Raw genomic sequence first — 11,388 nt, forward strand, 5'->3', positions numbered from 1 at the left:
ATCTTTATTTTTATCTCATCTTTATCTAGCTAATTTTTAAATCATCTAAGCACAACACTGCGTGTATATCAAAAAATGAGTATAGCAAGGCTTTAAAAAAATTTTTTTTGTTCAGTGCTAAATTTTTTTTGACACGGTTTATATCTGCTAAATGATGTATGTCTCTCTCCCACGATCAATCGTGATTTTTTGTGTCATTTAAAAAAAAATTCTGTCATGAGAAATGAAAAATTTTTTTGCATTTCCGACTTTTTGATTAAAGTTTCTGCCCAGTTTCCGGGTAGCACCTCACGAGTTCTAAAAATAACTCTTGAAAATCACTATTTTAATAGTATTTATTCCGCAATTTAAGTTTGTACTTTTATTTACTTTTTTATAAACTTCTTTAAAAAAATATTATTTTTTCTTAATTAGTAGAAATGTAAAGAAGAAGCATTTGCAAAGTTCTGAAACTTCTTAAGAATTAAATTTCCTTAATTAATTGATATCAAACTATGTTTTTACATTTCACATAAAATTCACATTCTTTGCAGTTTGAAAAAAGGAATAATTTTTATTTTGCCAATGAATGGAAGAATGAAAATCATAAGAGACGTCCTAGACCTTGTACGAGGGTGAAAGTCGAGGTCATGTTTAACCGGTTGGATTTGGGTCCTCATCAGGAGAACATGGATGATCAAACATCAAAGGATCGATAAACATGTCGGAACCACTTTCTCTCAAACAAGCATCGCTTTAAGAATTTAAGCGTTCATTGGCCCGACATACATAATCCAATGGAATATCTCTTCTCACGTGTGTGCATTTGTCTCTTTCGCTCTTACTTTAAATAACAAAAATTTTGAACCAACAAGTAGACATAACAGAAAACATCATTTATTGTTCAATTAAATTTTTTTTTGTTTAAAAATAATTTGTTTAATGATTTTAATTGCCGAATTATATGAGATTGAAAACGAAATAATATTCATTAATGTGTGTGTAAATTAAATAATATGACTAGTTAAAATAAATTAAATAATATGACTAGTTAAAATAAAATAAAATAATGATGCTCACTCCTAGAAAGTTTCGTGAATTATTTCGTGAGTTTGAGAAAATATGATGACCACGCAAAGAGGTCTGGTTTATCTCGATACATATATACGATCTGGATCTGTCGGTTAAAACCGTAAAAACTGGATGGACCGGCTATAACCATTACACTTGTAACTTTCCAGTGGAGTGCCCACGTGAAAATTTTAGCTGTCCGGGTCAATGGATCCGGTCTTTGGTATTCTCAATGTAAAATATATTCCGATCTCCATATACATTTCTCTTTCTTTTTTTCTCTAATTATGTAGTAGACTCAAATTTATCTTAAGAATATAATTATTAATGCAGATATGGAAGAATATAGCATGCTAATTTCGAAAAGCTTCGAAATAGAAATTAACCTACATTTACTTTAATTTACATAAATTATAAAGAAAGTTAAAAAGAGTCTAGAAAAATAAATTAATAATTATCAAGAAAAAACATCGCATTAAGTCGCATTACTTATTTTTCTTAATCTCTTTTTGATATTTCTTTCTGTTAATTCCTAATTCTCCCTTAATACTGATCATGCATTATTTGAACGTAATTAGAGTAAATGATAAAATAAGTGATGTAAGATTTTTAACTCAAAATAAAACAAAAATATTTAACGATTGAGTTTTCAAATGAATTTAAAAAGTCTAATCTATTATTAAAAACATAAATATAATAACTTATCACTTGAGCTTAAAACTCATTTTAAACAGTACTTCTCGTGACATAGAATTTTTTTTAAATGACATACGAAAAATCATGATTGATCGTGGGAGAGAGACATACATCATTTGGCAGACATAAATCGTGTCGAAAAAAATTGAGCACTAAATAAAACATAATTTTTTGAAAGCCTTCCTACTTATTTTCACTATCGTAGAAATGGCGTCCTATTGTCTGGTGTAAATGTAAGTGTAATATATCTCTTCAAGAAAAAATGATAAAATGAACCCATGACATTGAACCAGAGATTCTGGACCAGTGCGGTCAGAAACCCAAATGTGAAAGTAAGATATTTCGCTACTCTCTCTTTTCTTATTCATATTCAGTGTCACGTATGTGCATATTTTGTGACAGGCGGATTGTCTACATAATGCGATCGAATCTACAACGGGTGGTTCAAAAATTCCCATGGAAACAATTAAAAACTTTCTTTTTTTTTTGACCGTGGCCTAAATACTGCATTTTGATAATTAAACATGCCAGAAAAGAATTGTAAAATAAGAATAATCGATATAAAGTATAATTTCACCCAATCGTACATATTTTTATCTGACTCAATTATTTATGTAATAAGATCAACAACGCATTAATTAATTATTCCAGAAATATTGATACTCTTCTGGGATTCATGTTTCGAAAGAGACTATTTTCTAATTTTATTGCCAACTCTCTGCGGCCGATAACTTTAACATGTAAAATATATAGTTGACTATTACCGAAGCAAATTGTAAGAAGATGAAATAAATCGTGTGCGAGTCACGTTGTCAGTTTTTCACAGGGAAATCATAGTTACAATCTTATAGCTGCTCTTCCCTTTTGATGATGCAACGCGAACTTTTTCTCTGTGTATGTAGAAGTTGATGTTACGTGTCTATGCAACACATTCGCACTATATAATCTCTGCGGTATTATACATTTAATATTTGTGATGACCAACGAGAAGCATCATACGCGTTGACCGAAGCGAATCGACAAGTTTCACGAAACACTTGTTTTTCCATCTTCGTAACGCTTGGATAACGTTGTTCATGGACGATATAACATGCTACATAATTCTATCAAATATTATAATAAAATATGTAAATTCGTATTTTCTCTAAATAAAATAAAATAAGTGTTTCGTAAACTTTATATTCAAATAAAATATCCAATAAGTAGCAATTATTTTGTTATTTATATAATGCGTTATATATGTATCTGTTTTATTATGTGTTTTATTATGTGATTTATATTACATATTATATTCTCTTTTCTCCTTCTTTCTCTCTCTTTTTTTTCTCTGAATATATTATATATATTTTATTGTTTAATTTTTTCTAACATGTAAAATTTTTTATAGTCAAATATTATACAGAAACTAATATAAATATAATTACGTGAAAAATGCCAAAAAATTAAAACGCGAAAAATATACATCTTTGTAAAAGTGTGCCCTGCTTTCCTTAAGTGACCCTGATCACGCAGTTGTCACATATGGTAATTAATTTTTAAATTACAGCGCTACGTAAAAAAATAAGTGAAAAGTAGTCTTCTGTATTATAACTATTATATTTTAAATGATAAGAAAATATGAATGACAAGAAAACTACAGAAGTGAACTGATTTAGACAGGGATTTTTAGTTTTAATTTGTATTTCAATTATTGCATTTCAATTATTTAATTATAAAATTTAAACAGTAATTGTTTGAGAGAGAGAGAGAGAGAGCACGGAATAAAAAACTATGTGTTTTTATTTTTTTTACAAAAAATGGATTTTTAAAGCTATTTCTTTAATCTTAAATAAGTATATCTCTGCTATTAATTTTTAATATTAAAATATCTTACGTGGGAAGCAGGAGAAAGTTTCAATTACAGATGGGCAAAATCGATATCATGACTTTGACTCGTGAGAAAATCCGAAGAAAGGAAAAGCGAATTCCCGATTGCTTCTAAAGGTCGCTCACGCAACAATGGATTCGTCAGTTCCGTATGTAATCGATTGCAGCTGCACCCATTTAGTAAAAGTTAAGACACTGATATACATATATATATTATAATAGATCGCGATAGGCGTTATCCGCGAATTTGTAAACGCATCTGAAAATAGGCTGCGAATTTAAACTCGACCTAGAAAGCATCTAATTTGTATACATTGCGACATGAGTTACGTGGGTAAAAAACCATGATGATAAGCATATCTATCCTATGTGAATCTAGATACGTGATATTGAAATTCTACCGGAAAAAAACGCGAGAGTTTGAACCGAAAATAAAATAATAATAAAAGCATTATATATATATATATATATATATATATATATATATATTTTATATATATAATAAAAATATTGTATAATATAATAATAAAAAAAGAAATAATTAAATATATTTCTCTTTTTTATTATAAAAATTATCCAAATGTATATATATATATATATATATATATATATATATATGTATATATAAAAAGAGAAATATATTTAATTATTTTTTTTTATTGAAAATGTATTCAAAGTATTTCATTTAAAAAGATTGATTATTCTTGAAAAGAAAAAGTTGTCAGAATAACCGAAAGGATCAAGAACGATTAACAGACTCCTCTTCAAAAATAGCATTATTGATATTCTCTGCACGTCAGTTACATGCGGTTACTCGTATTACGGTGACGTGTCTGAAAGTGATTTCATAATGCACACAATAGTGAAGCGAGTCGCGCTTAGAATTCTGTCTGCGGTCTACTGCGATTTGGCAATCCCTTGAAAACTTTTTATTTCTCCTCGCGAACGCATCCTCGACGTCGCACACGATCAACTAAACAGGGGAAAGCTGTCCTCCTCCGCGATTTCAATCATCACGGAGTTAATTTCTTCGTTTGTTCAGAGACAGATTGTGGCAGAGAGAATATATGGTATGCAGAAATTGCTCGTTTACGATGCTTTTTTGTGCAACGCGATTCTACCTATTACAGACTATTACGTTTCTAATTCGCCTTACGTCGGGAGACCAAAATTGGTGTACAACGTGATGTGACAGCTGGTTATGCAAGGTTCGTATTAAATCTGCTCTATATAACAAGAAGATTGAATCGTATCACTTGCCATCTTCGTGAGATTTCTATGAAACTTTCGCGCTATCAATATAAGAGATTACATTTCATGCAATCAAAGTACTTAAAATTCGTCGATTGTTTAGCTTGGGTTATAAATGTATAATTCCCATACAGTATCAAGCGTTAATTTAAATAATAATTTTATGATATAATATGCTCCTATATATAATATTTTTTGTATTACAAAGAGAAACGATTTTATATATGTGTGTGTGTGTACATATGAATCAAGCGAAACTCTTTATAAATTTATTATATAAAATTTCGACAGACATAAAGAATGATGAGGATGTATTTAAAACGTCAGAATATTTGTTTCTTTTGATGTATTCAAAATTATTTGCACAATTAATTTTAATGTGGTAACATGATTCAACACTTTCTAAATTATTTAAAAATTTTGCAGCATAATTTCCTGCTAACAGTCAAGTTTTACGAAGATTTTAGAGAAGCGTGATTCGCATTCTAAACTTTGCTAAGACAAAACTTTGTTTAATCTGATAAAAAAATCTGAAGATATTTATCTGGAGATTTTTGAAGAATTCTTCGAAATAATCCGTCGTGTTCCAGAAGTTACACGAGAGGATAGTCACCATGCTCGAAGAAGGTTCACCCTGACCTACTTCCGGTCAAGTTCATTGCTCATCCGCCATAAGAATTCCCACCTCACCTTCCTCGCATGCTTTTAAATGCTTCTCTCGTGTAACTCTCTCATACTTTCAATCCGTTATGAATATTTTGTCAGGAAGACAAACAACTGAATGATATTTAAATTTTATGTTAGTATATGATAAATGATAAATAATATATGATATATAAAGTTTTAATACATATTATATAAAAAAATATATTTTATAGTTCGCGTTATTGTACAATTATTATATACTATTATATGGAATAAAATTTAATTTTAGTGACTCTATTTTATAAAGCAATCCTAAAATTTATTTAATAATAATATTATTAAATTATAAAATAATAATAAAATAATAAAATTTAATTTCATAGAGAAAATATAATTTTTCTACAGAATAAATATCAGGTTTTTTAAATAAGACATCGATACTATAGTTCATATGGTCGACAATAAAATATTGGCATCTATTGACGTTAATATTTGTGTGTATGTGTGTGCCTATTTTCAACTTCCGCATATTATTATTACGTTCTGTAGAATGAATAAGCAGCTATAATATAATACCGAAATAGGTTGGCTTTGAATTGAAACTTCAGACAGTCTGTCGACTCTTTATTTCGTAAGCGAATAGATTGTTGAGTTGTATAAAATGCGATTACATCTTACACAGCATCAAAGTGAAGAGAAGTTGCTCATTATTTAACAAAGAAACAAGTTCTTACGGTTAAAACGTTATGACGTCATTGCGTTGTGATTAATCAACATGTAATGCTACATCGTCCAGCGAATCAATAAAGAGAATATGAGAAAAAGAGAAATAGAAAAAGAAACAAGAAAGAGAAAGAGAGAAGAAATAATTTTTGCTAATATCATTTCGTAATAAAATAATTATACTATTGTCGAAGGAGGCGCAAAATTGCCAGAAAAAGTTGAGAATTTAAGCCTTATTGTTTTATAAAATTTGTATATATATATATATATATATATATATATATAATAAATAAAAAATTAAATATAATATAAAGAAAAGAAATTACACTATTTTCTTAAGACACCAACTTTACATGATTTGATCCCTACATTAATTTATACTGTTTTACAAAAGCTATACTTGCAAATTATTAGCACTTATACTGTGCAGATAAAATATATTCATATTATTATTATGTTTATTAAAACCTGTACTCCTCGATAATAACACTACTGCTAATTCAGTTATTATTATTATTTAGCAAATAATAATGCAGACTCGCTAATCGTTCCTCAATCAAACGTTTAGTTCTTTTAAGAGGCTTCTATAATCTATCTCATTTAATTTTATCATCATTAAAATCAAATTATTTATTTGACTCGCAGTTATAATTTCACTCAATTTACATCGATTAATTATTCTATCATTATTCACCGTTTATTTGTCATTTATCGTATATTATATTTCTCTAACTGAAGGTTAAAAATTATTGATTATCGAATCGGTTTATATCGACCGTTCACTTCTCTCTCTCTCTCTATCCGCGTAATTCTTTTGCAAGAGGCAAATGGAATCAAATCATCGCAAATTGAGCCGCCACAATATCCGTCGTTGCGACCGCGAGACAAGGGAAAGGACGTTTGCGACAGTGGAAAGACGGTGATACGGCGGCGGATTATTAAGATAATTGCATAGGAGAAGCACGAGATGAGGGGGCCGGCCATGAGATAGGAATGCATTTTGCTTTACAGGCGGACTGCTTTCACCTGCAGGCGATTCTGCAGGCACGAGACCACAGGATAAGACCTCATTGTTTCTGCTATCAATTAGCGTCGCTCGTGATGACAATCTCGTTTTTCTAGGACTCCTCCGCACGTTCCAGACCCGACTTTTGCCGTATGAAAATTTGGCTCTCGAAGAAAGCTCGATAATTTATTATTATTATCGACGGGTACATATATTTTTATAAGATACTTTACAATGCATTTTTTTCGAAGATCATTCTAACCGATTATTTGCTAGATATTGTCAATTATTTGTTTATCGAATAAGTAGACAAGAGAAACTTTTAAAAGTATTTGTTCTTGGAAACTTCAATTGTATCGTGTACATTTTTATGGTAATTTGCTTTAGTAATATTTATATTTTGCAGGTTTAATCCTTGCGGGATTTCGAAGAAGATTCTAATTACCTAGTATTTTACGAGGTGGTTAGAAGCTTTCGTAAAAGACCGTCTTTCGCAAAAAGCCTACGACAAATACACGCGCGGAAAATCTCGCATAAGTTGCTACTAACTTTTATAAATCGTAACACAGTGAAAGGAAAGGTGAAGGTCTAACAATAAGTGAGAATAGATATATAAAGTGTTCTTGTTGTTTTTTCATGAATTTATTTCAATAAATTTGTAAAAATTAATTCAGCGAAACAAGCTATAATAATTATTCGTCGAGAATGTCACATTTCAAAGAAATACATATACTGTAAAAAATATGTAATATATTACACGAAAATATGTAAAAGTACATAAATAATAAGTGTAAAATTATACGATAAATAATAGAAATTTTTACCTTTTCATTATTTATCATGTAATTTTACATTTATTATTTATGTAATTTTACATATTTTTAATGTAATTTTACATATATTTTTACAGTGTATAGAATAGATTATGCCACTACTTTTATGAATACTACATATATTACATATGCATGTAATTTGTAAAAGAACATTAAAATGCCAATTAAATTTTAAATTATAGAATTGAATAGCATAAAAATTTTTCACATCATTTTTCTATTAATTTGTTAAATAAATTCATGAATCTATCTGTATAAACATCCTATGTAAATTGTATGTGAACATCTAGGTAATTGTAATTACTTAGATAAATACAGTTTTCTTTATATTTAATTATTAAATTTATATTAGCAAATATATAATGCAAATCTAAATATGTGTAAGAGAGAAAGAACTCAGTTATTCTAAAAATGTGATAATAATAGTAATATTTTCTTGTCCGCGCTCAATTTCTCTCTCTCTCTCTCTTTCTTTTTCTTTCTTTCTCTTTCTTATTTTTTCTCTACTTGTTAATCAACTTGCAGTTAAGTTTAGCCTCTTCACTACCTCTTTTCCAGTAAGAACGAATATACAATAAAACTGATATATTGACTGGACATATTGTACTTTCACAGCTTTTCCTCGCAGATATGAATACTTTCTAGGAGAAATTATATATTTTTCCAATTGATACAGACTGCGGTTTATGTATCAAGATTGCTCACAACGTTTATACTATTTAACAACTTTTTAGAGCAATGACGTAATGTAAAGATACTTTGAGTGTTTGTCAAGTTTATCAAATTAGTATAAATTCGATAAAACAAATTATAAATTTCTCTCACTTTCAATCTTGTAACAGCCATTTATTGTTTATTCTTTATGCACTTATAATATAATACTTTGATTGAGCGAATCTTAATTAGTGAAAGAAACCAAATGTCCTTGCAAAATTAAACCATGAAATGAGAAAGGTTTCTGTGTATTTGAATTTCAATAGCTATATAAACAATTTTTTAATATAATTCAAAGTTTAAATTAATAACTCTAATAAATTGTCCAAGCTTATTAGAAACCCATACAGCAATCAAAATATTATGAATGTTTTGAAAAAATATTTCTAAATATTTCTATAAAATATTGCATAAAAATATTTTAAAATAGTTTTAGGAATATTTTAAAATAATTTAAAAATGTTGTGATAACATTTTATAGAATATTTTAAAAAACTTTAAAAAATATCTTCTTTATCGCTCAGATAATATTTTCTTAAATATTTGATACATATTACTTTAAATCTATATTCAAAAATATTTCTGAAAATATTTTTTAAACACGAAAAGCGGACATAGAAACATTTTAAAAATATTCTCGAGAATTATTTTATCTTTTAAAAAATATTAAAAAAATTTTTTTAATATTTTGTACTGTATGGAAAATATACAGCATCCGCCTAATGTGAAAATCGACTTACTAGATCAGTAATTTATCGACTACTGTATTTTTGATCGTTCTATCGCAGAACAACGTGAAACGTGTCCGGCGTCGGGGGCCGTGTGAATGCTGAAGACATGCAATCATCAGCACCCCGTATATCCGGTCATTCAATTCGCCTCGTCCTTCTACCTCTCTTGCTCGTCCTTATTTCTCGCCATTCAAAAGGACATTAAAACGATAAGTTTCCAAAGAGCGCTACGCCTTTGCGATAAAAATATCTTTATATAAAAATTCCAGAAATAAATTTCAGAGACAATATACGAGAAATTTCGTACGACAAAAGACCTAAAGCATCTTCATATTACGTGAGATGTTATTATATTTAAATACATATTCTTGGAAGGATATGTGATTTTGAGGTTCTGGTATTGCGCAGTCTGGAATTTGATTTCTATTGAATTATCAAGTTCAAATTTCTGACTTGAAAATTAAAGAGAGAGAAGGAGAGAGAAATATCAGTATAAAATTTTGGAAAGTTAAAAAGAATTAATATATATATATATATATATAATAATAATAATGAAATATATTATGCAACGCACTAAAATCATGTAACATAAAAGAGGCTCGATTTCAATAAACGTATCAATAAAAAGCACAAAAAATTCAGAATTCATTGGGCAGAAAAGTTTGGCGGAAGTATGACACACCAAGATATTTCTAAATTATCAATGTCAATCCGGTTAGTGATGAATGAATGCGGCATGAATAATGCGAACCATTTACATTGCTTTGCCATTAACGAATTTGAGTTTCGGCTGAAGCGCCGGAAGGCGGAGTAAGAAACCGATGTTCGCGCAGAGAATTACGAAAGTTACACGGAGAGCCGTGCGTATTTCCTCGAGCGAACTTCTATTCAAACATCGGCGAAATATCGGATGCAATATCCCGAGAGAGCCAGCAGCAGGATCGGATGAAAGGACTATAACGATGTACGATGTTGCGGCTGATTTCTTAATTCCGATGTTCGGCCGATTTCCTTCCTATATGGGCGAGAGGATCGAAACGGCGTATATTTCCGTAAAACTTAACGAACTGACCGACTCACGATTCCAATCAGATGTTGCATAAGAACGAGTAACACGCGCACACCTCTCGCGTTCGCCTCTCACTTCTCTCGTTCGCCTTGCGAGCTAAGGCTCTCTCAGAAAATCTAGTCTAAATCTATTCATAAGTCACGATAGAATTTCTAATAAAATTCTACACATGATCCGATATGTCTTAATAGAGTATAGGAAATATTTAGAAAAATCAAAATTGCAAGATTAAATCTTCTCTGTCGTCTCAAATGAGTTTAATATTTTGTGCGCATCATTTTCTTTAAAGTATATTTATTAGAGCAGACTAAAAGAGATATATCAAAATTTTATATCAATATATAATACATAGATAGAAAAATTGATGAAATTAGATCAATTCGATCAGTCTATAATAATAGATACGTTGCAGTGTCGGTGTGTCTGATAGAAAATATACTTCGAGTTTCATACACGACATATTGCAATCGGATCCTATGCGAAAGAAATCAGAACAAGTGTGATAAATGTCACGGAACGCAATTGAAAAATGATTGGGTCTAATAAAAAAAGTGATGCATTTTTTTACACAACAAAGCTTTTATCTTATAGCTCGAAGAAAAATAAAATAATAAAATCAAAACATGCTTTTATTATTTGAACATAGTTTTTTCTAATATTTATTATATATATATATATATATATATATATAATTTAAAAAATTAATAAATATAAATAAATAATTATAAATTTATTATTAATCATTAATAAAAATAATAACTAATATTAATTAAAATATATAAAATATTTATATATGAGAAAAAA

The 11,388-nt window shown here is 29.0% G+C and overlaps 1 long non-coding RNA gene across 1 annotated transcript in view; it reads right to left on the reverse strand.

Moving 5' to 3' along the window:
- The window catches only part of LOC114932457 (uncharacterized), a 73,583-nt gene that overhangs the window by 30,485 nt on the left and 31,710 nt on the right, over positions 1–11,388 (reverse strand). The gene's annotated exons all lie outside the window — the stretch shown is intronic.

Source organism: Nylanderia fulva, unplaced genomic scaffold (assembly GCF_048542155.1).
Source record: "Nylanderia fulva isolate GAGA-0341 unplaced genomic scaffold, ASM4854215v1 Scaffold13, whole genome shotgun sequence".
NCBI classification, from domain to species: Eukaryota; Metazoa; Arthropoda; class Insecta; order Hymenoptera; family Formicidae; genus Nylanderia; species Nylanderia fulva.